Below are 26,951 nucleotides of genomic sequence, written 5' to 3' on the forward strand. Positions count from 1 at the left end.
TAACATACAATGCTGTGCTCGACACGTACATCCTTAGAAATTTCTTCCTCAAATTAATGCCTATTTTTTTATATCAACAGACTTCTCTCGGCCAAGAATGCCCTCTTGTCCTGCGTTAGTCTGCTCCTAATGTGCGGCATGCTCGGTCCGTCCTGTTTGCGAGGTAGCAGAATTCCTTAACTTCGTCTACTTCGCGAACACCAATATTTTTTGTTAAGATTCCCGCTTTTCTCGTTTCTGCTACTTCTTATTACCTTTGTCTTTTTCCAGTTTAGTATCAATCCATATTCTGTTCTCACTACAGTGTTGATTCCATTCAACAGATCCTACAGTTCTTCTCAACTTTCACTGAGGATAGCAATTTCCCCTGTCTTACACTCTTTTTGATCCGAGCACTCCGTCCTTTGTCTTCCAATCTTACTGTTACCTCTTGGTTCTTGTACATATTGTATATCAGTCGTGTTTCGCTGTAGCTTAATCGCCCTTTTTTCAGTATGTCGAACATCTTGCAAGATTTCATATTGTCGAACTATTTTTCTAGGTCTACAAATCCTATGAGCGTAACTTGATTTTAAGTCTTGCTTCCATTATCAAACGCAAAGCGGAAACTGCCTGTCTGGTGCCTTTACCTTTCCTAAAGATAAACTAATCGTTATATAGCAGATTTTCAATTTACTTTTCCTTTCTTTTGTATGTTATTCTTGTCAACGGTTTAGGTGTTTGGGATGTTAAGCTCATTGTACGGTAGTTTCCGCACCTATCTATCCTTGCTATCTTCTATACTGTGTGGGTGATATTTTTTCAAAAGTTTGATGGTGAGTCGCCAGCCTCGTAGACTCCACACAGAAACTTGAATAGCCGTTTGGTTGCAAATTCACCCAATCATCTCAGAAATTCCGATAGTATGTCATGTATGTCTTCTACCTTGTTTGACCTCAAGTCTTCCAGGGCTCTTTTAATTTCTGACTTATACTGGATCCCCCGTGTCTATCTTATCGACTCGATTTTTTCGTTCTATCTTGTCACTAGACGCGTCCTCCGCTCATAGAGGCCTTGAGTGCACTCTTTCCACCTAGCCACTCTCTCCTCTGAGTTTAAGAGTGTAATTCGCACTGATGATGACGATGTTTGGTTTGTGGGGCGCTCAACGGCGCGGTTACCAGCGCCCGTACAATTTCCCAACCTTTGCTCAGTCCAATCTCGCCACTTTCATGAAATGATGAGGACAACAGAAACACCCAGTCATCTCGAAGCAGGTGAAAATTCCTGACACGCCGGGAATCGAACGCGGGACCCCGTGCTCGGCAAGCGAGAACGCGACCGCGAGACGACGAGCTGCGGACAATTCACATTGAACTTTTAATAGTACCACCGTTGCTTTTAATTTCACGGAACATCGTTTTGACTTTCTACATGCACAGTCAGCCCTTCCGACGATCATTTCTTCTTCGATTTCTTCACAACTTTCCTGCAACCATTTCGCCTTGGCTGCCCAGCACATCCTGTTTATTTCATTCTTAAGTGATATACTGCTATATTCTTGTCTCTTCCTGAACATTCCTGCAAGAGGTGTTGGTGGAATTATTAGAAGACTTGCAAGTGTCACTCCGTCAACAAATGTGGTTCCAGCATGACCGCGCGCACTCGTGCAACGTTGTATGTCTAGAAACATATCAACAAAAAAACTGCATAGGTCGAGGTGGACCACGGTCACCATAATTAATTCCTCCCGTCCTTTTCTTGTCGGGCCAAATGGAGTGTGTTGTGTATGACACTTCTGTACAGTTGGAGAAAGATCTGAAAGAACTCCTTGCGCGAGATCTGACAGCGGCAGAAATTAATCAGCAAACACCATGATTTGTGGACCGCGTTTTTGAAAGTATGCGTCGCAGATACACATTGTACAACCGACAGTACGGTCCGCTGTCTGTGTACCGTGAAGCGAAAGATTTGAATGTGATGCAATATTCGAATTTGTTTTACATCCAAACGGCACATATCCGGACATGTGTTCCTTGTCAGAACGTTATCTAATAAGCCTCTCTCAAACCCCTAGAAGCCTGTGTTAGGAACTGTTCAAAAAAATGGTTCAAATGGCTCTGAGCACTATGGGACTTTACTTCCAAGGTCATCAGTCCTCTAGAACTTAGAACTACTTGAACCTAACTAACCTAAGAACATCACGCACATCCATGCCCGAGGCAGGATTCGAACCTGCGACCGTAGCGGTCGCGCGGTTCCAGGCTGTAGCGCCTAGAACCGCTCGGCCACACGGCCGGCGTTAGGAACTGTGAAACACCCTGTTATTCTTAGTGGTTTACTGTTCCTGTTAACACAGATCGATAAAACTAAAATCACGCTAGTCAAATTTGGGACTAATTTCACTTTAATTTTTTTTTGTAACAAAAAACAAATCTCATTTTCCATTGGCTCTAGACGTCGCGTGAGAGACGTGGTGAGCAGTATTTGTTTGGGTTGACTCCAACTACAATATGCAAAAAAGAAATTAGATATATATCTGCTGGAAGACCAGAGAAATTGCACCTGACGACTCTTAAGGAAAAGGACCCTATATTGCAAAAAGTAATGGTTCTACTTTGGGATACGCGTGGAATTACTTTTATGGCTGGCTCTGAGCACTATCCGACTTAACTTCTGAGGTCATCAGTCGCCTAGAACTTAGAACTAAGTAAACCTAACTAACCTAAGGACATCACACACACCCATGCCCGAGGCAGGATTCGAACCTGCGACCGTAGCGGTCGCTAGCTTCCAGACTGTAGCGCCTAGAACCGCAAGGCCACTCTGGCCGGCAGTTACTTTTATGTCTGAAGATTTCTGTCCGTTACAATTACAGATAGTTTCTGATTTTTCGGTTAGGAAACGTTCAGAAAACGTTCATATAACATTTTCCTCTTTGGCACTGACATTTTCTTCCAATGAATTCAAAAATAGTGAAAGAAAACGGCTTATATGTATAAAACTACATTAACGTACGCCCTAACAACTTGCCTAAGAGGCTCTTTCCACCACGTTTATGCTTCTAGCTGACCCCTGACCCACAGCCTTGCAGAGAATCGTAGGCCTGATTGTCCACGTCCCACAAACCAGCCGACGTATTAAGAGCACTTGCAAGCAGTGCTTTAATCAGGACGTCCAGACCCACGCAATCCTCATTCCAGCTGGCTCGGGAGTGTAATTCATGTTCTCTTGCACCCACTTATGAAACACTGGCCCCTGCTCATAAATTACGCATTTTCGATTAAAGTTGTCTACCATTCAGTTCTCACAGGACCAGCACTTCAATTACTTTGGGCCAGTTCTCCGCTCTTTCCCATTTTGGGCGAATCAAGTCGAGCATACAGGGTGTATCACAATTAACAGCCGGCCCGGTGGCCGAGCGGTTCTAGGCACTCCAGTCCGGAATCGCGCGACTGCAACGGTCGCAGATTCGAATCCTGCCTCGGGCATGGATGTGTGTGATGTCCTTAGGTTAGTTAGGTTTAAGTAGTTCTAAGTTCTAGGGGACTGATGACCATAGATGTTAAGTCCCATAGTGCTCAGAGCCATTTGAACCATTTTTGAACAATTAACAGCGAAAATTTGACACGGTCAAAGTTGACAACAATAAAGGCACAGACATTTCCGTAAACTTGGGTCCAGAAATGCACCAGCTGCGAGATAATTGCGATTGTATGATTACGAGCTGCCACTGCCTTCAGTATGAAATGTTGCCCTGTTTAGAACAAACGCACTTGACCATCTAATTTCTAATTTTACCTTGTAGACAGCATGCTACGTCACTGACAAACAAGTTTCACAAATAGGGATATTCATACTCCCTTTTAACTGTGTTGTGGTGACAGACAGTCTTCTATACGGGGTGGAGAAAACTTGTGTCTCGAAATTTTAATCCTGGATAGCTGGTGCCAGTAAGAACCAAAATTACTAATGCCGTGTAGGTCGGCAACTCACCATTTTTAAACTGTGGAAACTTGGCGCCTTTCTCCAATTGGCCGTGGGATTGCCCTGTTGCCGTTCGTCGGCTGACGGGCAGCGCTATGGTTGTCGGTTCACACATACAAACGTCCCTCGCCCCGTCACTGAGCTAACGTGATACGCACACGTGTCGAATATGTCTTGCTGTCTGTCTCCACCTCACGTCAGAGGCATTCACACGTAAGCTTCGCTTCGGTACACACACACGTCACCTGCGATTTAGTCATACAGTAAGCATGGCGGCACAGTATTCGATTGAAGGACAACGAGATTGGTTTTTGATTATGGACTGGCCGACGATAATACGCATGAAGCTCGGCGGTTGAATGAGGAACGGTACCCTGCAAGACGCCACCCACACCCGCAAACGTTCACAGCAATTCACCGGCGACTGGGCGAAATAGGCTCGTTAGCGGGATATCATGGTGATGCTGGAAGACCTCGATGTTGCATTTGAAGAGACTGTTCTCGAGTGCTTCGAGGAAGCACCTACGACAAGTACTCGAGCGGTTGGACACGTCATGAGGGTCACTCATAGGTTAGTCTTGGACGTTTTGAGAGATGACGGCCAGCATCCGTTTGGTTTCCACCCTGTGCAAGACCTAAACCTGTGGCGGACTACGAACACGGGCTAGGGTTTTGCCGGTGGTTTCTGCGACGTGTTGCACGAGATCTCGACTTACCCGTCATTGTGTTGTTTACCGACGAGTGCACCTTCCATCGGGATGGCCTTTACAACACTCTAAACGTTCAATACTGGGCAAGGGGAAGTCATCACGTCACGTACGTCCACGGACACCAGGAAAGATTTTCGCTCAACATTTGGACAGGCATTGTGAGTGACCATCTGATTGGGCCGGTCCGTTTACGTCCTCAATTTACCGAGGCAAATTACGTTCATTTTTTGCATTAACGGGACGTTTTGGCACTTGTGAATTTGTCAGAGTGAACATGGTACAGGTGTCAGGCTATGTTTCTTAGAGAAGGAAAAAGATACCAGCGAGCGTTAATAAGTATTCATTTCATAAGAGTGGAGCAAGACGTGTATTAATGTCACGAGGTGACGTGTAAATGTCCTTCGGCAGCACAGGGCTCGTCAAGATCGCACAACTAGCTCAATGGACCGCTTCCTCATCCCGTGTGCCCGTCTGCAGTCAAGAAGTCATCTGTCAATGTCACAGCGGCCATACTTTTCCTAGTTCGCATCTGCGTGTCATCTTTACTTGCAAGGAAACGGCACCATTTCGATATCATATTTTAAGGGGAGAAACTGACGAGATGCAAGTAGGACTCGCGCACTGAGGGTTCGGTAAAACTTAATTGTGTATGTACTTAATACATTCCGGTAATCGAGAATTCCAACGATGTTTGCCTGTCATCGGTATTGATACTGGCAAGATACTGGTCCCAACGATTCCGAGATTTTCGAGAATGCATTACACTGAAGAGTTAAAGAAACTGGTACACCTGCCTAATACCACGTAGGGCCCCCGCCGGCAGGCAGAGGTGCCACAACACGACGTGGCGTGGACTCGACTAATGTCTGGAGTACTGCTAGAGGGAATTTACACCATGAATCGTGCAGGACTAACCATAAATCCGTAAGCACGAGCGAGCGAAGATCTCTTCTGAACAGCACGTTGCACGGCATTCCAGATATGCTCAATAACGTTCATGCCTGGAGAGTTCGGTGGCCAGCGGAAGTGTTTGGACTGAGAAGAGTGTTCCTGGAGCCATTCTGTAGCAATGCTGGATGTGTGGGGTGTGGCACTGTCCTGATGGAATTGCCCAAGTCCGTTGGAATGCACAATGGTCATGAATGGATGCAGGTGAGCAGACAGGACACTTACATATGTGTCACCTGTCGGAGTAGTATCTAGACGTATTAGGGGTCTCATATCACTCCAACTGCACACGTCCCACACCATTACAGAGTCTCCACCAGCTTGAACAGTCCCCTGGTGACATGCGGGGTCCATGGATTCATGAGGTTGTCTCCATACCCGTATACGTCCATCCGCTCGGTACAATTTGAAACGAGACTCCTCGGACCAGGCAACATGTTTCCAGTCATTCAACAGTCCGAAGTCGGTGCTGACGGGCCCAAGCGAGCTGTAAAATTTTGTGTCGTGCAGTCATCCAGGGTACACGGTTGGGCCTTCGGCTCCGAAAGCCCATATCGATGATGTTTCGTTGAATGTCTCGCACGCTGACACTTGTTGATGGCCCAGCATTGAAATCTGCAGCAAATTGCGGAAAGGTTGCACATCTGTCAAGCTGAATGATTCTCTTCACTCTTGTGTCGTAAAGTCATCGAGGGTACACGAGTGGGTCTTCGGCTCCGAAAGCCCATGCGGATGGCGTTTCCTTGAATGGTTCGCACGCTGACACTTGTCACATTGAAATCTGCAGCAATTTCTGAGAATATTGCACTTCTGCCACGTTAAACGATTCTCTTAAGTCGTCATTGGTCCCGCTCTTGCAGGATGTTTTTCCGGCCGCAGCTACGTCGGAGATCTGATGCTTTTATCGGATTCCTGATATTCACGGTACACTCGTGAAATGGTCATACGGGAAAATCCCCGCTTCATCGCCAGCTCGGAGATGCCGGGTCCCATCGGTCGTGCGCCAACTATAAAACCAAGTTCACACCCCCTTCAATCTTGATAACCTGCCATTGTAGCAGCAGTAACCGATTTAACAACTGCGCCAGACGCTTGTTGTCTTATATAAGAGTTGCCAACGAGAGCGCCTTATTCTGCCTGTGTACATATCTCTGTATTTGAATACGCATGCCTATACGGGTGTCTTTGGCGCTTTAATGTCCAGTATAGCATAACGCTTCCGCCAGCGCTCTGCATTGGTGATGCGACGCAGCCATTCTCCTAAATGACGGTGTATTCGAACAGATTAACGGCCAGATGCAAGAAGAAACGAAACGTGCCCATCGTAAGTGACGATGTCGTTGGGTCAACCTGGGAAAGAGAACTCGCAAGCGCGAAACATATAACAGCAAAGGAATCTAGCCGAGTGTGCGAGAAAATTCTGGTCCTACGTAAAATCGCTAAAGAGGTGGAAGGCTTGTGTCCAGTCGCTCGTTGACCAATCTGGCGTGGCGGCAGAACATAGCGGAAGTTTTAAATTTCGCGTTTAAGAAACAGTTGACGCAGAAGAATCGTAAAAACATACTGTCCTTTGACCGTCGCACCGAGTCCTGTATGGTGGATGTTGGAATAGGCGTCCCTGCCGTACAGAAGTAACTGAGAGTTGAAAACAGACAAGTCATCTTATCCGGATGCGAATTCGGTTTAACAAAGAGTACTCTACGGCACTGGCCCCTTACCTAGTTTCCATTTATCGCGAATCTCTCGCCCAGTGCAAAATCCGAAGAGACTCGAAAAAAGCGCAAGCGGTTGCTGTATAGAAGGGTAAAAGAGAAGAGCCGGAAAATTACAGAGCAATATCCTCAAGATCGGTTTCCTACATAATTCTTGAACGTATTCTAGGTTCGAATATAATAAAGGTTCTTTAGGCAGCAAAACTTCTGTCCACAAGTCAACACTGTTTTGGAAAGCATCGCTCATGTAAAACTCAGTTAGCCCTTTTCTCGCACGATATCCTGCGAACAATGCATGAAGGGCAACAGGCAGATTCCATATTCCTAGTTTCCTGCAAGGTGTTTCACACGGTGCCCCATTGCAGTGTTGAAGAAGGTCCAAGCATTCAGATTAGGTTCCCAGATATGACCCAGTACGTCGCCCATGACGGCGAGTGTTCATCATCAGAGACGAGGATATCGTCAAGAGTGACCCAGGGAAGTGTGGCAGGACCGCCGTTGGTCTCTATACACATAAATAATCTGACGGACAGTGTGAGAAGCAATTTACCATTGCCTGCTCAGACGCTGTTGTGTACGGGAAGGAGGATACCACATGAATTTCTAGTTGGTGTGGACAATGGCAGCTAGCTCTAAATGTAGAAAATTGTAAGTCACTGTGTGGTAGATGAGTAGGAAAAACAATCCTGTAACGTTCGAACACAGTATTAGTAGTATGCTTCTTGAATCTGTCATACCGATTAAATATCTAGTTGTAACGCTGGAAAGCGATGTAAAATGGATCGAGCATGTAAGGACTGTAGTGGGGAAAGCGAATGGTCGACTCAGGTTTACTGGGAGGGCTTTAGGTAAGTGTGGCTTATGTGTAAAGGAGACGGAATATAGAACACTAGTACGACCCGTTCTTGAGTACTGCTCTAGTGTTTGGGATCCGCGCCACATCAAAGCAATTCACAAATGGTTCAAATGGCTCTGAGCACTATGGGACTCAACTGCTGAGGTCATTAGTCCCCTAGAACTTAGAACTAGTTAAACCCAACTAACCTAAGGACATCACAGACATCCATGCCCGAGGCAGGATTCGAACCTGCGACCGTAGCGGTCTTGCGGTTCCAGACTGCAGCGCCTTTAACCGCACGGCCACTTCGGCCGGCCAGCAGTTCACAGGCGGGCTGCTAGATTTATTGCCGGTAGGTTCGAAAAACACGCAAGTATTACGGAGATGCTTCGGAAGCTCAAATGTCAATCCCCGGAGTGAAGGCGACGTTCTTTTCTTGTGAAAACTTAGAGAATCAGCGTTTGAAGCAGACTGCAGAACGATTCTACTGCCACCAACATACATTTCACCTAAGGACCACGAACATAAGAGAAATTGGGGCTAGTACAGAGGTATATGACCATGCGGTGCATTTGACCTGCGGTCGTCGTACGGTGGCGCTGGCAGCAGTCCACATAAGCAGAGGTGTGTTGGTGCATGTGAGAGTGCGGTGCAGCGAGTAGGTGTGCAGACATTTTCAGAAGTGCTAATAGTAACTGTGTGTTGAAAATGGCTCAAATAACACATATTGATACCTTATGAGGGGTAGAATACAAGGGCGGCTGGAGGCTGGTCAAACACAGCAGGTCATAGAACGGGCCCTCCGTATGCCACAAAGTGTGATCTCAAGATTATGGCAACGATTCCAGCCGACAGGAAACGTGTCCAGGCGCTACAGTAAGGGTCGTCCACAATGTACAACACCGCAAGAAGACCGATATCTCACCATCAGTGGCCGCAGACGGCCACGGAGTATTGCATGTAGCCTTACCGCAGTCACTGGAACAGCTGTCTCAGACACAGCAGTCTACAGACGACTGAACAGACATGGTTTACTCGCCCGGAGACCTACAAGGTGCGTTCCACTGACCCTTGGTCACAGGACAGCCCGTAAAGCCTGGTGTCAAAAACACAGTACATGGCCATTGGAACAATGGTCCCAGGTTATGTTCACAGACGAGTCCAGGTATAATCTGAACAGTGATTCTCGTCGGTTTTTCATCTGGCGTGAACCAGGAACCAGATACCAACCCCCTAATTTCCTTGAAAGGGACCTGTATGGAGGTCGTGGTTTGATGGTGTGGGATGGGATTATGATTGGTGCGCGTACACCCCTGCATGTCATTGACAGAGGAACTGTAACAGGTCAGGTGTATCTGGACGTCATTTTGAACCAGTATGTCCGTCTTTTCAGGTGTGCGGTGGGTCCCACCTTCCTCCTGATGGATGATAACACACGGCCCCACCGAGCTGCCATCGTGGAGCAGTACCTTGAAACAGAAGATATCAGGCGAATGGAGTTGCCTGCCTGTTCTCCAGACCTAAACCCCATCGAGCACGTATGGGATGCTCTCAGTCGACGTGTCACTGCACGTCTTCAAACCCCTAACACACTTCAAGAGCTTCGACAGGCACTGGTGCAAGAATGGGAGGCTATACCCCAGCATCTGCACGACCACCTGATCCAAATTTTGCCAACCCGTTTTGCGGCCTGTTTACGTGTGCATGGTGATCATATCCCATATTAATGTCGGGGTACATGCGCAGTAATAATAATAATAATGAGCCGGCCGGAGTGGCCGAGCGGTTCTAGGCGCTACAGTGGAACCGCGCGACCGCTACGGTCACTGGTTCGAATCCTGCCTTGGGCATGGATGTGTGTGATGTCCTTAGGTTGGTTAGGTTTAAGTAGTTCTAAGTTCTAGGAGACTGATGACCACAGCAGTTTAGTCCCATAGTGCTCAGAACCATTTGAACAATAATAATAATGTCGTGTGACGAGGGCCTCCCGGATCTCGCATCTTCTACCTTACATCTGTTTGGCCCAATGAAGAATGAAATCCGCGGGTAGCAGTACGTGGATGATGGGGAGGTCATTGATGCAGCAAGACGTTGGCTTCGACGTTGACCAGTCGAGTGGTACCACGCGGGCATACAGGCCCTCCCAGTAAGGTGGGGTGTGGCCGTCGCCCTGAAAAGAGCTTATGTTCAGAGATAGATGTTTTGTAGCCAGAAGAGTGGGGAATAATACGATATATTGAAATCCTGAATAAAACCAACCTATTTCCAGAAAGGATTTGAGTTGCATTACTTATTGAACGCCCCTCGTAGAAAGGTCACAGACTCATACACCATACGCTTACCACCTGATATGATTGACGAATGGCGCTGCAGGTGCCGCCGAACGTGACCACAAATGTAAACTCTGGGCAGAGGGCGTCATGTTAATGACGACACGGTGTAAGCTAGCCAGTCAGACGGAGTCAGTCCTCGAAGAATGAAAGCCAATCAAATGCAGTCCTCGAAGCATAAAATTGGAGCCTTCGTCAATTTCACAATAGTCACTGTAAGGCCCCCGATTGCGATGACTGTTATACAAAGCTTGGCATTTTACGCGAATAAATCGCAAGTCCATCGTACACTTTTTATCTAAGGACTTGGTAGCCTTACTGTGGAATGTTTCGATGTGCCGCGACGTGCAGCTTCATCCTCCACGGCAGGTTCCCACGCAGCGGGCTGCAGCCACCGTGGAAGGCATAGCGGTCCTGCCGCAGCGATAGCGTCAGCGTTGCCAAACACAACGGGAACTCGCCGCCTGCTTGCGTTCCGCAACACACCATCAGTAAGGCATCGTTCACGTCTTTTGCGAACGCCTGTAATGCACAACAATCGTCACTTACCTTCCTCTTCGAACGCTTCAGTATTCAATTAGGTGGTTAGCTAGGTAGTGTGACTAGGGCCTCCCGTCGGGCAGACCGTTCGCCGGGTGCAAGTCTTTCGATATGACGCCACTTCGGCGACTTGCGCGTCGATGGGGATGAAATGATGATGATTAGGACAACACAACACCCAGTCCCTGAGCGGAGAAAAGCTCCCACCCAGCCGGGAATCGAACCCGAGATTGACAGTCTGTCGCGCTGACCACTCAGCTACCGGGGGCGGACAATTAGGTGGTAAAATCACGTGATATCTCTTAATATCGTATCAGACCACCTTTTGCCCAGTGTAGTTCAACAACTCGACGTGACAAGGACTCGTTGGAAATGTCCTGCAGAAATACTGAGCCATGTTGCCTCTACAGACGTCCATAATTGCTAGTGTTGCCGGTGAACGAACTGACCTCTGGATTAAGTTCCATATGTGTTCGATAGGATTCATGTCGGGCGCTCGAATTTTTCAGGATGTTCTTCAAACCAGTCGCGAATAAATGTGCCCCGGTGACATGGCGCATTGTCATCCACAAAAATCCCATCGTTGTTTGGGAACATGTACTTCATAAATGGTTGCAAATGCTCTCCAAGTAGCCGAACATATCAGTCAGCGATGGGTTCAGTTGGACCAGAGGACGCAGTTCATCTACATCTACATCTACATTTATACTCCGCAAGCCACCCAACGGTGTGTGGCGGAGGGCACTTTACGTGCCACTGTCATTACCTCCATTTCCTGTTCCAGTCGCGTATGGTTCGCGGGAAGAACGACTGTCTGAAAGCCTCCGTGCGCGCTCTAATCTCTCTAATTTTACATTCGTGGTCTCCTCGGAAGGTATAAGTAGGGGGAAGCAATATATTCGATACCTCATCCAGAAACGCACCCTCTCGAAACCTGGACATCAAGCTACACCGCGATGCAGAGCGCCTCTCTTGCAGAGTCTGCCACTTGAGTTTGTTAAACATCTCCGTAACGCTATCACGGTTACCAAATAACCCTGTGACGAAACGCGCCGCTCTTCTTTGGATCTTCTCTATCTCCTCCATCAACCCGATCTGGTACGGATCCCACACTGATGAGCAATACTCAAGTATAGGTCGAATGAGTGTTTTGTAAGCCACCTCCTTTGTTGATGGACTACATTTTCTAAGAACTATCTCAATGAATCTCAACGTGGTACCCGCCTTACCAACAATTAATTTTATATGATCATTCCACTTCAAATCGTTCCGCACGCATACTCCCAGATATTTTACAGAAGTAACTGCTACCAGTGTTTGTTCCGCTATCATATAATCATACAATAAAGGATCCTTCTTTCTATGTATTCGCAATACATTACATTTGTCTATGTTAATGGTCAGTTGCCACTCCCTGCACCAAGTGCCTATCCGCTGCAGATCTTCCTGCATTTCGCTACAATTTTCTAATGCTGCAACTTCTCTGTATACTACAGCATCATCCGAGAAAAGCCGCATGGGACTTCCGACACTATCTACTAGGTCATTTATATATATTGTGAAAAGCAATGGTCCCATAACACTCCCCTGTGGCACGCCAGAGGTTACTTTATCGTCTGTAGACGTCTCTCCATTGATAACAACATGCTGTGTTCTGTTTCCTAAAAACTCTTCAATCCAGCCACACAGCTGGTCTGATATTCCGTAGGCTCTTACTTTGTTTATAAGGCGACAGTGCGGAACTGTATCGAACGCCTTCCGGAAGTCAAGAAAAATAGCATCTACCTGGGAGCCTGTATCTAATATTTTCTGGGTCTCATGAACAAATAAAGCGAGTTGGGTCTCACACGATCGCTGTTTCCGGAATCCATGTTGATTCCTACATAGTAGATTCTGGGTTTCCAAAAACGACATGATACTCGAGCAAAAAACATGTTCTAAAATTCTACAACAGATCGACGTCAGAGATATAGGTCTATAGTTTTGCGCATCTGCTCGACGACCCTTCTTGAGGACTGGGACTACCTGTGCTCTTTTTCAATCATTTGGAACCTTCCGTTCCTCTAAAGACTTGCGGTACACGGCTGTTAGAAGGGGGGCAAGTTCTTTCGCGTACTCTGTGTAGAATCGAATTGGTATCCCGTCAGGTCCAGTGGACTTTCCTCTGTTGAGTAATTCCAGTTGCTTTTCTATTCCTTGGACACTTATTTCGATATCAGCCATTTTTCGTTTGTGCGAGGATTTAGAGAAGGAACTGCAGTGCGGTCTTCCTCTGTGAAACAGCTTTGGAAAAAGGTGTTTATATTTCAGCTTTACGCGTGTCATCCTCTGTTTCAATGCCATCATCATCCCGGAGTGTCTGGATATGCTGTTTCGAGCCACTTACTGATTTAACGTAAGACCAGAACTTTCTAGGATTTTCTGTCAAGTCGGTACATAGAGTTTTACTGTCGAATTCACTGAACGCTTCACGCATAGCCCTCCTTACGCTAACTTTGACATCGTTTAGCTTCTGTTTGTCTGAGAGGTTTTGGCTGCGTTTAAGCTTAGAGTGAAGCTCTCTTTGCTTTCGCAGTAGTTTCCTAATTTTGTTGTTGTACCACGGTGGGTTTTTCCCGTCCCTCACAGTTCTACTCGGCACGTACCTGCCTAAAACGCATTTTACGATTGCCTTGAACTTTTTCCATAAACACTCAACATTGTCAGTGTCGGAACAGAAATTTTCGTTTTGATCTGTTAAGTAGTCTGAAATCTGCCTTCTATTACTCTTGCTAAACAGATAAACCTTGCTCCCTTTTTTTATATTCCTACTAACTTCCATATTCAGGGATGCTGCAACGGCCTTATGATCACTGATTCCCTGTTCTGTACATACAGAGTCGAAAAGTTCGGGTCTGTTTGTTATCAGTAGGTCCAAGATGTTATCTCCACGAGTTGGTTCTCTGTTTAATTGCTCGAGGTAATTTTCGGATAGTGCACTCAGTATAATGTCACTCGATGCTCTGTCCTTACCACCCGTCCTAAACATCTGAGTGTCCCAGTCTATATCTGGTAAATTGAAATCTCCACCTAAGACTATAACATGCTGAGAAAATTTATGTGAAATGTATTCCACATTTTCTCTCAGTTGTTCTGCCACTAATGCTGCTGAGTCGGGAGGTCGGTAAAAGGAGCCAATTATTAACCTAGCTCGGTTGTTGAGTGTAACCTCCACCCATAATAATTAACAGGAACTATCCACTTCTACTTCACTACAGGATAAGCTACTACTAACAGCGACGAACACTCCACCACCGGTTGCATGCAATCTATCCTTTCTAAACACCGTCTGTACCTTTGTAAAAATTTCGGCAGAATTTATCTCTGGCTTTAGCCAGCTTTCTGTACCTATAACGATTTCAGCTTTGGTGCTTTCTATCAGCGCTTGAAATTCCGGTACTTTACCAACGCAGCTTCGACAGTTTACAATTACAATACCGATTGCTGCTTGGTCCCCGCATGTCCTGACTTTGCTCCGCACCCGTTGAGGCTGTTGCCCTTTCTGTACTTGCCCAAGGCCATCTAACCTAAAAAACCGCCCAGCCCACGCCACACAACCCCTGCTACCCGTGTAGCCGCTGGTAGCGTGTAGTGGACTCCTGACCTATCCAGTGGAACCCGAAACCCCACCACCCTATGGCGCAAGTCGAGGAATCTGCAGCCCCCACGGTCGCAGAACCGTCTCAGCCTCTGATTCAGACCCTCCACTCGGCTCTGTACCAAAGGTCCGCAGTCAGTCCTGTCGACGATGCTGCAGATGGTGAGCTCTGCTTTCATCCCGCTAGCGAGACTGGCAGTCTTCACCAAATCAGATAGCCGCCGGAAGCCAGAGAGGATTTCATTTCATGTAAACACAGCCCACACCAATACGGAGCCACCAATAGCTTGCACAGTGCCTTTTTGACAACCTGGGTCCATGGTTTCCTAATGTCTGCACCAAACTCTAATCCTACCGTTAGCTCTTACCTACTGGAATCGGTATTCATTTGACCAGGCCACGGTTTTCCAGTCATCTAGGGTCCTACCGACACGGTCACGGGCCCAGGAGAGGCGCTGTAGGTGATTTCGTGCTGTTAGCAAAGGTACTCACGTAGGTCGTCTGCTGTCATAGTCCATTACCGGCAGATTTTACGCCACAGTGTTCTAACGCATACGTTCGTCGTACGACCCACATTGATTTCTGCTGTTATTTCACGCAGTGTTGCTTGTCTGTTAGCACTGACAACTCTACGCATACGCCTCTGCTCTCGTTCGTGAAGTGCAGGCCGTCGGCCACTGCGTTGCCCGTGTTGAGAGGTAATGCCTGAAATATGGTGTTCTCGGCACCCTCTTCACACGATTTCCGAAACGGAATTTCGCATGCATCTAGCACCAATGACTACTCCGCGTTCAGAGTCTCTTAATTCGTACGGAGGATGAGACACTCAGAGACAGCTTTCGTCGAACTATGATTCAAGAACTTGCAGTTATTTCTCGGCAAAGACATTACAACGCCTGTTTTTCTTATCACCGTCAGCTTAATTTTGAGACGAAAATAGTTTCATAAATTAATTAAAATTATGCACGTTACGAGTTAGGTCAATGCATTTCGTACACACAAATGGTCGTAGGAGATTTTATTATATTACCTAAGGCCTCCAAGAACCTGAGAAACTGATAAGACACAGCCGATGTCCATTTGTGGTTCTAAGTTCTAGTGGACCATGTTGAACCAGAAAAATGGTGTCCAGAAACTTCAGCGTCGAAATTATACAGACTGTAGTAGATGACCAACCCCACGACTTACTGGGTGTACATTTAGAAAGTACATTTGTCGGAGCAGACTGGAATACACTATTTTAAGCTCTGAAGGTAACAGGGATAAAATGCAGAGGAAGAGGTTATAGACAGATTGCGATTATAAGAGTCGAAGGATGTGAAAGGAAAGCAGTGGTTGAGAAGAGAGTGGCGTTATTTCATCTGTACTTTGAGCAAGCAGTAAAGGAAAAATACAAGAAATTTTGAAAGCGAATTGAAGTTCAGGCAGAAGACGTAGGAACTTTGTGGTTTGTCGGTGAAGTCGTCATTCTGTCAATGACGGAAACAGATTTGGAAGAGCGGGTCAACAGTATGGACAGTCTCTTGTAATAGATTTTAGGATGAACACCAACAAAAATAAAACCACAGTCACATAGCATCCCGTCTTCAGGCCACAAGTGTCCCATCGGGACCATCCGACCGTCGTGTTATCCTCAGCTGAGGATGCGGATAGGAGGGGCGTGTGGTCAGCACACCGCTCTCCCAGTCGTTACGATGGTTTTCTTTGACCGGAGCCGCTACTATTTGGTCGAGTAGCTTCTCGATTGGCATCAAGAGGCTGGGTGCATCCCGAATCACAGTCACATGATGGTGATAAAAGATCCGCCCCACTTGTGGAGAGTACCTGCACATCTTCCATGGCCCGTTCGGATGCGGTTCAGGGTAGTCCAGATTGCCAAGGCTTGACATATCCTGGTGGTTTCTTCTAGACGCAGGGCAGTTTCAAGCATTGTGGAGGACAGTTTTGTTGCGAGGAGCGTTTCCATTTATCGGTGGTTTTGAATTCAATTTCCGTGAGAGTCCTGACTGTGATAAGAGTGGGATGTCTTAATCTTAGTCTTTTTCTCTTTTCGGGAAATACATCGTTCAGTACACGAAGATGGGCGTTATCAGCAATCTTCTGGTATTCACGAAGTAGCGCTCTCTTCCGCCTGATTCAGGAGGTGGAATGTAGCTCAAGATAGGTAGCCAGCACGTGGCCGTAGATCATATTGACCCACTAACAATGCGTTTAGCTTCTTTAAGTTGTACGTCTATGGCTTTTTTATTTTTTCATTTTAAAACAGACAGGCGCTGTTGAGTATACCAATCCGAGTGTTCATACTCTGAGAGCGTCAGCTGAAGACCCCCAACGATTGCCACAAAGTTTATACTCTAGTCCTCCCACACGGGTCATGAAGGCCGAAAGGTACCGACCGGCCGCCGTGTCATCCTCAGACTACAGGCGTCACTGGATGCGGATATGGAGGGGCATGTGGTCAGCACACCGCTCTCCCGACCGTGTGTCAGCTACCGAGACCGGAGCCGCTACTTCTCAGTCAAGTAGCTCCTCAGTTTGCCTCACTAGGGCTGAGTGCACTCCGCTTGTCAACAGCGCTCAGCAGATCGGTTGGTCACCCATCCAAGTGGTAGCCCAGCCCGACAGCGCTTAACTTCGGTGATCTGACGGGAACCGGTGTTACCACTGCGGCAAGGCCGTTGACCACAAAGTTTATGGAAAAGGGTTTTCTGCCTTTCAGCTTAGCAGAGATTCGTGTCAAGTACTCCTTAAAAGAAAGCGTCCTATCTAATGAAACGCTCGTGATTCGCATGTCGGATAGCACGAGACTGTACACTATTACCTTCAAGTCACCCCGTCTCCCGTCCTTGTTCGAGGAGAGCCAAATGGGAGGAGACGGTGAAGACTACGGCTGCCCCCACAACTGAGATAAGTAAAAGGCGTGGAGCACTGTTGCTGGCTTCCAGAGCGCCGGCCGACTAATCCTGGACGGCGCCGCGTGGCTGATGAATACGCTTAGGCCGCGTCGATAACGAGCCGCTCAAGGGGATCCGACTGCTGCAGCCCCCAGCCGCCAGAGGGACTCGCGAAAGGCTCAGAGGGGGGTCCGAAAGCGGATTAAGGGCGGGCCGCCCGCGGTGACGGCGCTTCACTGCCCTACAGAGCGGCGAAAAAGGGCCCGCAATCAGGTCGGGGAGTCTGCAAGAACTGCCGGGGATTTTCGAACAGTTTAGCCGCGGCCGCCGAGGGCGAACTTCCAGAGCGCGGCCGCAAAGCCCTGGCTGCCCTGCAGCCAGGCGGCGAGAAAACTCTCTTCCCTGCCCTCTTTCTCCGACGGGAGCACCGCTGTTCATTTCCAGCGAGCAGCAGGAGTAGCTGCCAAACTTTATTTCCTCTGCTATTCTTGCACGGTGCGAAACACAACATCTATAGCTGGAGGTTGTCTCCAATTTTCAGAGTTTAATTCGTGCTACAAATGACGTCAAAGCCATCTTTTATCACGCAATGCGCGGTGCCACGCCCCTTTTTGTACACAACTATGTCTTTTTTTGCGATATGTTATTATTTCCTGCAGTCATAGAAGACATCTGTCGAGTATAGAATGCTGTGTGTCCACTTACGATTCGATTAATTATAATTTACTAAAGACACATTGGCCATTAAAATTGCCACATCTAGAAGAAATGCAGATGATAAACGGGTATTCATTGGACAAATATATTATACTAGAACTGACATGTGATTGCATTTTCACGCAACTTGGGTGCATAGATCCTGAGAAATCAGCACCCAGAACAACTACCTCTGGCCATAATAACAGCCTTGATAAGCCTGAGCATTGAGTCAAACAGAGCTTGGATGGCGTGCACAGGTACAGCTGCCCATGCAGCTACAACTCGATACCGCAGTTCATCAAGAGTAGTGACTGGCGTATTGTGACGAGCCAGCTGCTCGGCCACCATTGACCAGACATTTACAATTGGTGAGAGATCTGGAGAATGTGCTGGCCAGGGCAGCAGTCGAACATTTTCTGTATCCAGAAAGGCCCGCACAGGACCTGCAACATACGGTCGTGCATTATCCTGCTGAAATGTAGGGTTTCGCAGGGATCGAATGAAGGGTAGAGCCACGGGTCGTAACACATCTGAAATGTAACGTCCACTGTTCAAAGTGCCGTCAATGCGAACAAGAGGTGATCGAGACGTGTAACCAATGGCACCCCATGCCATTGCGCTGGGTGATACGCCAGTATGGCGATGACGAATACACGCTACCAATGTGCGTTCACCGCGATGTCGCGAAACACGGATGCAGCCATCATGATGCTGTAAACAGAACATGGACTCATCCGAAAAAATAACGTTTTGCCATTCGTGCACCCAGGTTCGTTGTTGAGTACACCATCGCAGGCGCTCCTGTCTGTGATGCAGCGTCAAGGGTAACCGCAGCCATGGTCTCCGAGCTGATTGTCCATGCTGCTGCAAACGTCGTCGAACTGTTCGTGCAGATAGTTGTTGTCTTGCAAACGTCCGCATCTGTTGACTCAGGGATCCAGACGTGGCAGCACGATCCGTTACAGCCGTGTGGATAAGATGCCTGTCATCTCGACTGCTAGTGATACGAGACCGTTGGGATCCAGCACGGCGTTCCGTATTACTCTCTTGAACCCACCGATTCCATGTTCTGCTAACAGTCATTGGATCTCGACCAACGCGAGCAGCAATGTCGCGATACGATAAACCGCAATTGCGATAGGCTACAATCCGACCTTTATCAAAGTCGGAAACGTGATGGTACGCATTTCTCCTTCTTACACGAGGCATCACAATAACGTTTCACCAGGCAACGGCCGGCCGCTGTGGAAGTGCGGTTCTAGGCGCTTCAGACTGGAACCGCGTGACCGCTACGGTCGCAGGTTCGAATCCTGCCTCGGGCATGGATGTGTGTGATGTCCTTAAGTTAGTTAGGTTTACGTAGTTCTAAGTTCTAGGGGACTGATGACCATAGCTGTTAAGTCCCATAGTGCTCAGAGCCATTTGAACCATTTGAACCAGGCAACGCCGTTCAACTGCTGGTTGTGCATGAGAAATCGGTTGGCAACTTTCCTCATGTCAGCACGTTGTAGATGTCGCCACCGGCCCCAACCTTGTGTGAATGCTCTGAAAAGCTAATCATTTGCATATCACAGCATCTTCTTTCTGCCGGTTAAATTTCGCGTCTGTACCACGTCATCTTCGTGGTGTAGCAATTTTAATGGCCAGTAGTGTATGAACACATGGTGGAACACAAAACCCGAATGAAAGTTTTTATATCCTCACTTAGAAGAGACGCCAACAGACAACATTTTCCTCATGTACTATTGCTAAAATTTCCTCATATGAAGCTTATCTGGTATTCAGTAATGATAAGACTGGAAGAATTAGGACTCCTGTAAGAATAAATTTGATGCATGTCGCTTCACTGAGAACCTATTAAATAAGATTGATGATGTGCGTATTCCTAGTTCTGAGATGTCAGTGAAGGATAGTACTCAAAAGGCACGCGAGGAGAATCAGACTAAAAGAAAAGAGTTACATATAAAGTTCAAAAAGACCAAATCTATGGCCACGGCTGACATCAAGCTACTTGTTTCTGGTATAAATACTAATAAAATCTTTTTCCTGCATTTCACTGTTCAGTGTACAAGGAACATTTCCTGCTGAACCACTCCAGATTAAAAGTTGAAATTTGCTACAGACTTTTAAGCACTATAACACAATTTCCTGTGGCACAAAATTTTTCAAAGTGCATTACAGTCGAATTATTTGAAATTTTTGCGAAATAAAAATTTTTGTATATCATGCACATAAATCAAAATAATTGTTGAGAGTGCACTAATACTAACATTACAAAAGCAGGAACACAGATTCTTTATCTATTTACTAAGAATAACCCATCACATTTTGAAAGTTATAAATGCAGTGAACTTTGAGAAAATGTTCCTCATGTTATAGTATGTGATCTGAAATTATCCGGCCACGTCCTCATCAACTCATTTGCCACAAAAATTGAAAAATCCAGTTTTCAGCCAATAACTTAATAATAACGTAAAACATTCTCGGTATTCTTGCCGCGTCAGTTCTGGATAAAATCTCGAGCAATTATAGAGGTCAGACGATTCGTACCGTTTCCGACAGCTGTGCAGAACACCAACGCCATACTAAAAATAGAAAACTGGCGAAATCGGCAATTGCGGAGCGCAGCCTCCGAATAAAAATACTGTTCGATGAAACAAAAATTCTGTCCCATGCCTCCACGTACTGGGATTCTGTTATTAAGGAGGCTGTTGAAATAAGTATGAGCCAAAAGAACTTTAACCGCGATAGCGGATACCATCTGAGCTGTGCGTGGAAACGAGCGCTTGATGCAGAGAAGCAGCAGAGACGTTCCTTCCAAGGTTTACGTTCCAACGGAAGCGGTGGCGCCACCGGCGCACACAGTGACACTGTCTGCGACACCAGTACGTAATCGCCGACCAATCATAAGCCGATCAATCAGAAGCCGTCCACGGGCTATAAAGAGGCTACCACAGCAGCAGTGAAGACAGTCAGCTCCTGACGATGACGATGGAGGTAATCGTCGAAAGCTCGCGATTTTATCCAGAACTGACACGGCAAGAATACCGAGAATGTTTTATATGTAAGAGCCGTCGCGAAAATCTTCGATCCCAACTTAATAACGACATGTACAAAATTTGGTTACGCCTGAAACAGCTTATATGTGCCCGTGTATTTTCTCCTACGTCCCCTCTCAAAACAATTACCAGTGTCAGTCACCATTTATTTATAATGTTTACGTAATACTTTGCCATTCAACATGAAATCCAATAAAGACGAATTCTACACATCAGGTATTTACAAAATACACTGCAATGAATCCCCAGTACAGTATGTGGGTAATCAGTTAGTGAGCTAGGTTTAAAGAACACACACACACACACACACACACACACACACACACACACACACACACAGTTAAGTACATAGATCACAAATTGAAAATTAATTTCTATGGACAATGCAAAATTATAAAATTTGCCGGTCGACGGATGAATACGTGGGCCCTGCAGCACAATTTCATCCCGCAGCTGACAAAGATAAAAAACAGGGGACATGCCGGATTTCATTCCGTGTACTCAACTGGACAGTAAGTATGCCTCGCAAACAGGCGGCGGTGGTTGTGGTAATTTTCTATGGGACCATCTGCTGAGGTCATCGGTCCTTAGGCTTACACACTACTTAATCTAACTTAAACTAACTTACGCTAAGGAAAACACACACACACACACACACACACACACACACACACACACTCACACACACATGCCCGAAGGAGGACTCGAACCTCCGCAAACAGCCGGTGAACAATATACACAGATGCTAACATTTGAGAGAGGGCGTGTAGTTGGGCTCAAAGAAGCCGATTGGAGTAATCACCGAATCCTCGACATCCGAATAGGAGCGCTGCCGCTGTTCGACGCTGTTGACAGAAATGAGTGAATCATTGCGAAACACAGAGTCAGGAAGAAAGCGGTCGACCCAGAGGTACGACAGAACGTGAAGGCCGAGCAATTGTCAGAGAGAGACTCAGAGCCCCAGATTCATCACTGTCATCGATCCGACGTGCAACTGTTGCTTCAGTGACCGCAAGGACCATTAATAGGCGGGTCACAGAAAGGGGCTGAACTGATGGCACCCCTTCCGCCGACTACCAATTGACCTCTGTACTCCAACAGGCCCGTTTGCAGTTGTTGGGCTGTACGATACGTGAATGCCATCCTCCGACCGATAGAGAAACCATATTGCCAGCGTATTGGCGAGGCATTCGTCTTCAAGGACGAAAATTCGCTCCATCACCGTGCAAATCTTGTGAATGACTTCCTTCAGGATAACGACATCGCTCGCTCGTGTGGCCAGCATGTTCACCACACATGAACCCTATCGCACCTGCCTGGGATGGATTGAAACGGGCTGTTTATCGACGACGTGACCCACCAACCAGCCGGCCGCGGTGGCCGTGCGGTTCTGGCGCTGCAGTCCGGAACCGCGGGACTGCTACGGTCGCAGGTTCGAATCCTGCCTCGGGCATGGATGTGTGTGATGTCCTTAGGTTAGTTAGGTTTAAGTAGTTCTAAGTTCTAGGGGACTGATGACCTAAGATGTTAAGTCCCACAGTGCTCAGACCCATTTGAACCCAGCAACCACCCTGAGGTATCTACGCCGAGTCGCCTTTGAGGAGTGGGACAATCTGGACCAACAGTGCCTTGATGAACTTGTGGATAGGATACCACGACGAATACAGGCATGCATCAATGCAAGAGGGCGTGCTACTATTTAAGGTACCGGTGTGTACAGCAATCTGTCCCACCACCCCTGAAGGTCTCGCTGTATGGTGGTACACCGTGCAATGTGTGGTTTTCATGAGGGTAGAAATTATGTTGATCTGTATTCCAATTTCCTGTACAGGTTCCGGAATTCTCCGAGTCGACATGATGCAAAACTTTATTTGATGTGTGCTTGCAGCTTGCTCTAAATGTGGTGAAATGTAAGTTAAAGCGGATGAGTTGGAGAAATGGTCATGTAGTGTACGAATGAAGTATTAGTGGTGTGGTGCTTGACACAGTCACATCAATGAAATCTTTAGGCGTAACATTGTAAATGGGTATGAAATGGAATGAGCATGTAAGGACGGTAGCAAGGAAGGCGAATGCTCGACGTCGCTTTATTGGGAGAATTCTGGGAAAGCGCATCCGTAAAGGAAACGGCGTACAGGACGATAGTGCGACGAATTATTGAGTACTGCTCCACAAGATCGGGTTAAAGGAAGACTTCGAAGCAATTCAGAGGCGTGCTTCAAATAGTTCAAATGGCTCTACGCACTATCTGAGGTCATTAGTTCCCTAGACTTAGGACTACTTAAACCAAACTAACTTAAGGACATCACACATATCCATGCCCGAGGCAGGATTCGAACCTGCGACCGTGGCAGCAGCGCGGTTCCGGACTGAAGCGCCTAGAACCGCTCGGCTCAGAGGCGTCCTCGTACATTTGTTATCGGCACGTTCGATCAGTATGCGAGAAAATAAAAGAGTCAGCAAATGGAAGCACCTCCTGTGTACTTCTGCAAAATCTAAAGTAACATACTTATCTCAGACACCTAAATCATTATTTTTGTTTCTTTTCCCTAACATTTGTCACGTCTAGTCTGATTCTGATCCAGGCTTTCGTAAGTTTTATTTTGTTATTTAAATCCGTGGACGGGTGCCCTTTCTAGAGGCACAGTCGTCAAGGTAATCTAAGGGAGGGACGTCGTGTGCACCGTCTATATGTGAATGCTATAAACTTTGTTCTGTGTAGTGTCGAGTTTTAACTATTTATGTTTTGCATTCTTTGAGGAGGAATTTAGGGAGCAGCCCAACATTTGCCTAAACGAGCGCGAGAAACCGCCTGAGAACTACATTCTGGTTGGCCAGTGTACCGTCCCATCGCCCTTAATCTGCCGCTCGGATTCGATCAGGGTCTGGTTCATCCCCCACTCTCGTAAGCTAGCGCGCTACGCGTTACACTGTACCAGCAAGTGGGTATCTAAATTACGATACCTAAGGGAGCAATCGTACAACGTTCACTACTAAATCGTTAAGCAAACAAAGAAAGAACTTCTAAGCCAGAAATGTTCAATGAATCACACAGAGCGAATCGATGCACTATACAAGATGAAGATTGTCGACAAACTGCACGGGCAGATGAACATCTGTCTGGAAACGAATCGGTGCCACGGTAGACGGCGCTGATAAATGACAGTTCCTCTTACCACGTGCCGTGTGTTGCTTGTGTTTTGCAGATTTTGTGATGGACCCAGCGTAATGTGAAGAGGAATGATGACAGAAATCCCATAATTTCGATGCTCTGGTGCAAAAACCATCGAAAATGTCCTTTCCGAAGACGGAAATCTGCTGCTGGTAATCCTTGCACTCACTGCAGGTAATAGCGATAGTAGCGGTTGTTATGCAGGATACACATAATCGTACATTGGGTTACACCAAGTTGTTTGGCCACTTGTCTGAAGATAGTGCTGGGGTTCGTCACAATACCCAGTAGAACCCCGTCCTCGAGATCTGGTGTATACACTGTCCGTCGCCTCCCTGGACGTTTTTCTGACTTGTATAAGGTAAAATATAGTGGTACAAATACCACGTATAAGTTTTCAATACATATTTCGAAGAAAATTTTAACCGAAATTTCGGAAAACCACAAATTGACACCTGTCGCTTTTATGAGCCAAAAAAAGGTGCGAATACATGGTCCTCATTTACAGGATATTGCTGAAAGAGTCGTGACTGCAAAATTAATGGTGCACATGAGGTGAGCTAAATAGTTCATATATGCTCTTAAATAAACAACTAAAAACAGTAAAGAAAGTCAAAACATCTTAGGCCTTGTATTTGACTATATGCAAAATGTAAACTTACGGAAGATTCCTGTTCAGGAAATTTATCACTTCAGACAACTCACAGTGGACGCTTTTGTATCTTCAACACTTAAGCTGATGTAGCCAATTTCCACATGTACCATGAAGATCAGGCCCACAAAGGACCCAATTCCTCTTGGAGTACATTAAAAATCAAGTATCCGGGACAGTTACCGAATTATATCGATTTTCAGATAATTGTCCCGCACAAAGCAAGAACCATACATTGTCAAGAGATTGTCTTGCCCTAATCGATGCGTGCAGGTTTAAAACAATTAAACAGATTTTTTTTTTTTTTTTTGCTTTACATGCGCGCTCATACAATCCATGCGACCGAAAATTCTGCGTAATAATACGTCCCATTAGGAAATGTGCCGACCCCAACTGAGCTACCTAAGCACGACTCACGACCCGTCCTCACAGCTTCAGTTCTGCCAGTACCTCATCTCCTACCTTCCAAATTTCCCAGAGCTCTTCTGTGAACTTGGCAGAACTAGTACTCCTGGAAGAAAGGATATTGCGGAGACATGGCTTAGCCACAGCCTGGGAGATGTTTCCAGAATGAGATATTCACTCTGCAGCGGAGTGTGCGCTGATACGAAACTTTCTGGCAGATTAAAACTGTGTGCCGGACCGAGATTCTAACTGTCTAAACGTTCTTGACCAATTTACCTCAGATTTTTACATAATATTCTAATAAACATTCAGACGGACATACAAACGACAGGGTATGGGTTTCTGTTAAAACCAACTGCAAGAAAGAAAATGCTATGCTGTACTATAGTATATCATGAAAACGTGTGGTTTCGTTTTCTCTCTCGCAGTCAGGGTTAGCTATGATAGCAAGGCATTTAAAGCACTAAGCTAATCGTTTTAATCGTTTATCTCAAATTTATTTTTCCTTCTTATGTAAAATATTAAACAAAACTTGAATACACAACTATGTGCTGTTCTGTTTTCTTTATTGCAGTCGGATTTAACAGAAATTATTGAACTACAATGTTTGGCTTTTCGCCTTATGACTGGAAATTACTATGGGATCTGCATCGTCCAAAATCTCTTAATTCTACGCGACTGTGTATTAAAACCATGCGAAATACTGTCGTTGCAGCTACTATCTCGCACTACCCACATACCAATGTTCTCAATTGATTTACTCATCTATTTTAAGTGACTCCAGTTCCCAATAAAGTTTTCATTGGCTATAACAATAAACAAGTCTCAGGGTCAGCGAGAGGGGGGACGAAGAGATGGACAAAAGGAGGGGGAAGGAGGAGATGGTTAGAGAGAGAGAGAGAGAGAGAGGAGGGGGGGAGGAAGAGGAGTAGTAGTTGGAGGAGGAGAGAGAGAGAGAGAGAGAGAGAGACGGAGAGGAAGTGGACACAGAGAGGGAGACGATAAAGGACAGAGAGAGGAGAGGAGAAGGAGATCAGGACTTTTGTCCAATTCCCACACACATTTAGCAGTTGTGAAGCATTGCCTGGTTCGCTAGTATAATACACTCCTGGAAATTGAAATAAGAACACCGTGAATTCATTGTCCCAGGAAGGGGAAACTTTATTGACACATTCCTGGGGTCAGATACATCACATGATCACACTGACAGAACCACAGGCACATAGACACTGGCAACAGAGCATGCACAATGTCGGCACTAGTACAGTGTATATCCACCTTTCGCAGCAATGCAGGCTGCTATTCTCCCATGGAGACGATCGTAGAGATGCTGGATGTAGTCCTGTGGAACGGCTTGCCATGCCATTTCCACCTGGCGCCTCAGTTGGA

At 46.5% G+C, this 26,951-nt stretch overlaps 1 long non-coding RNA gene and 1 pseudogene across 1 annotated transcript in view; both read right to left on the bottom strand.

Annotated features, from left to right (window-relative positions):
* Positions 1-26,951, bottom strand: part of LOC126416228 (uncharacterized) — a 569,632-nt gene that overhangs the window by 181,552 nt on the left and 361,129 nt on the right. The window lies entirely within an intron of this gene.
* Positions 17,247-17,364, bottom strand: LOC126417355 (5S ribosomal RNA; annotated as a pseudogene).

This window comes from Schistocerca serialis, chromosome 8, assembly GCF_023864345.2.
Source record: "Schistocerca serialis cubense isolate TAMUIC-IGC-003099 chromosome 8, iqSchSeri2.2, whole genome shotgun sequence".
NCBI classification, from domain to species: Eukaryota; Metazoa; Arthropoda; class Insecta; order Orthoptera; family Acrididae; genus Schistocerca; species Schistocerca serialis.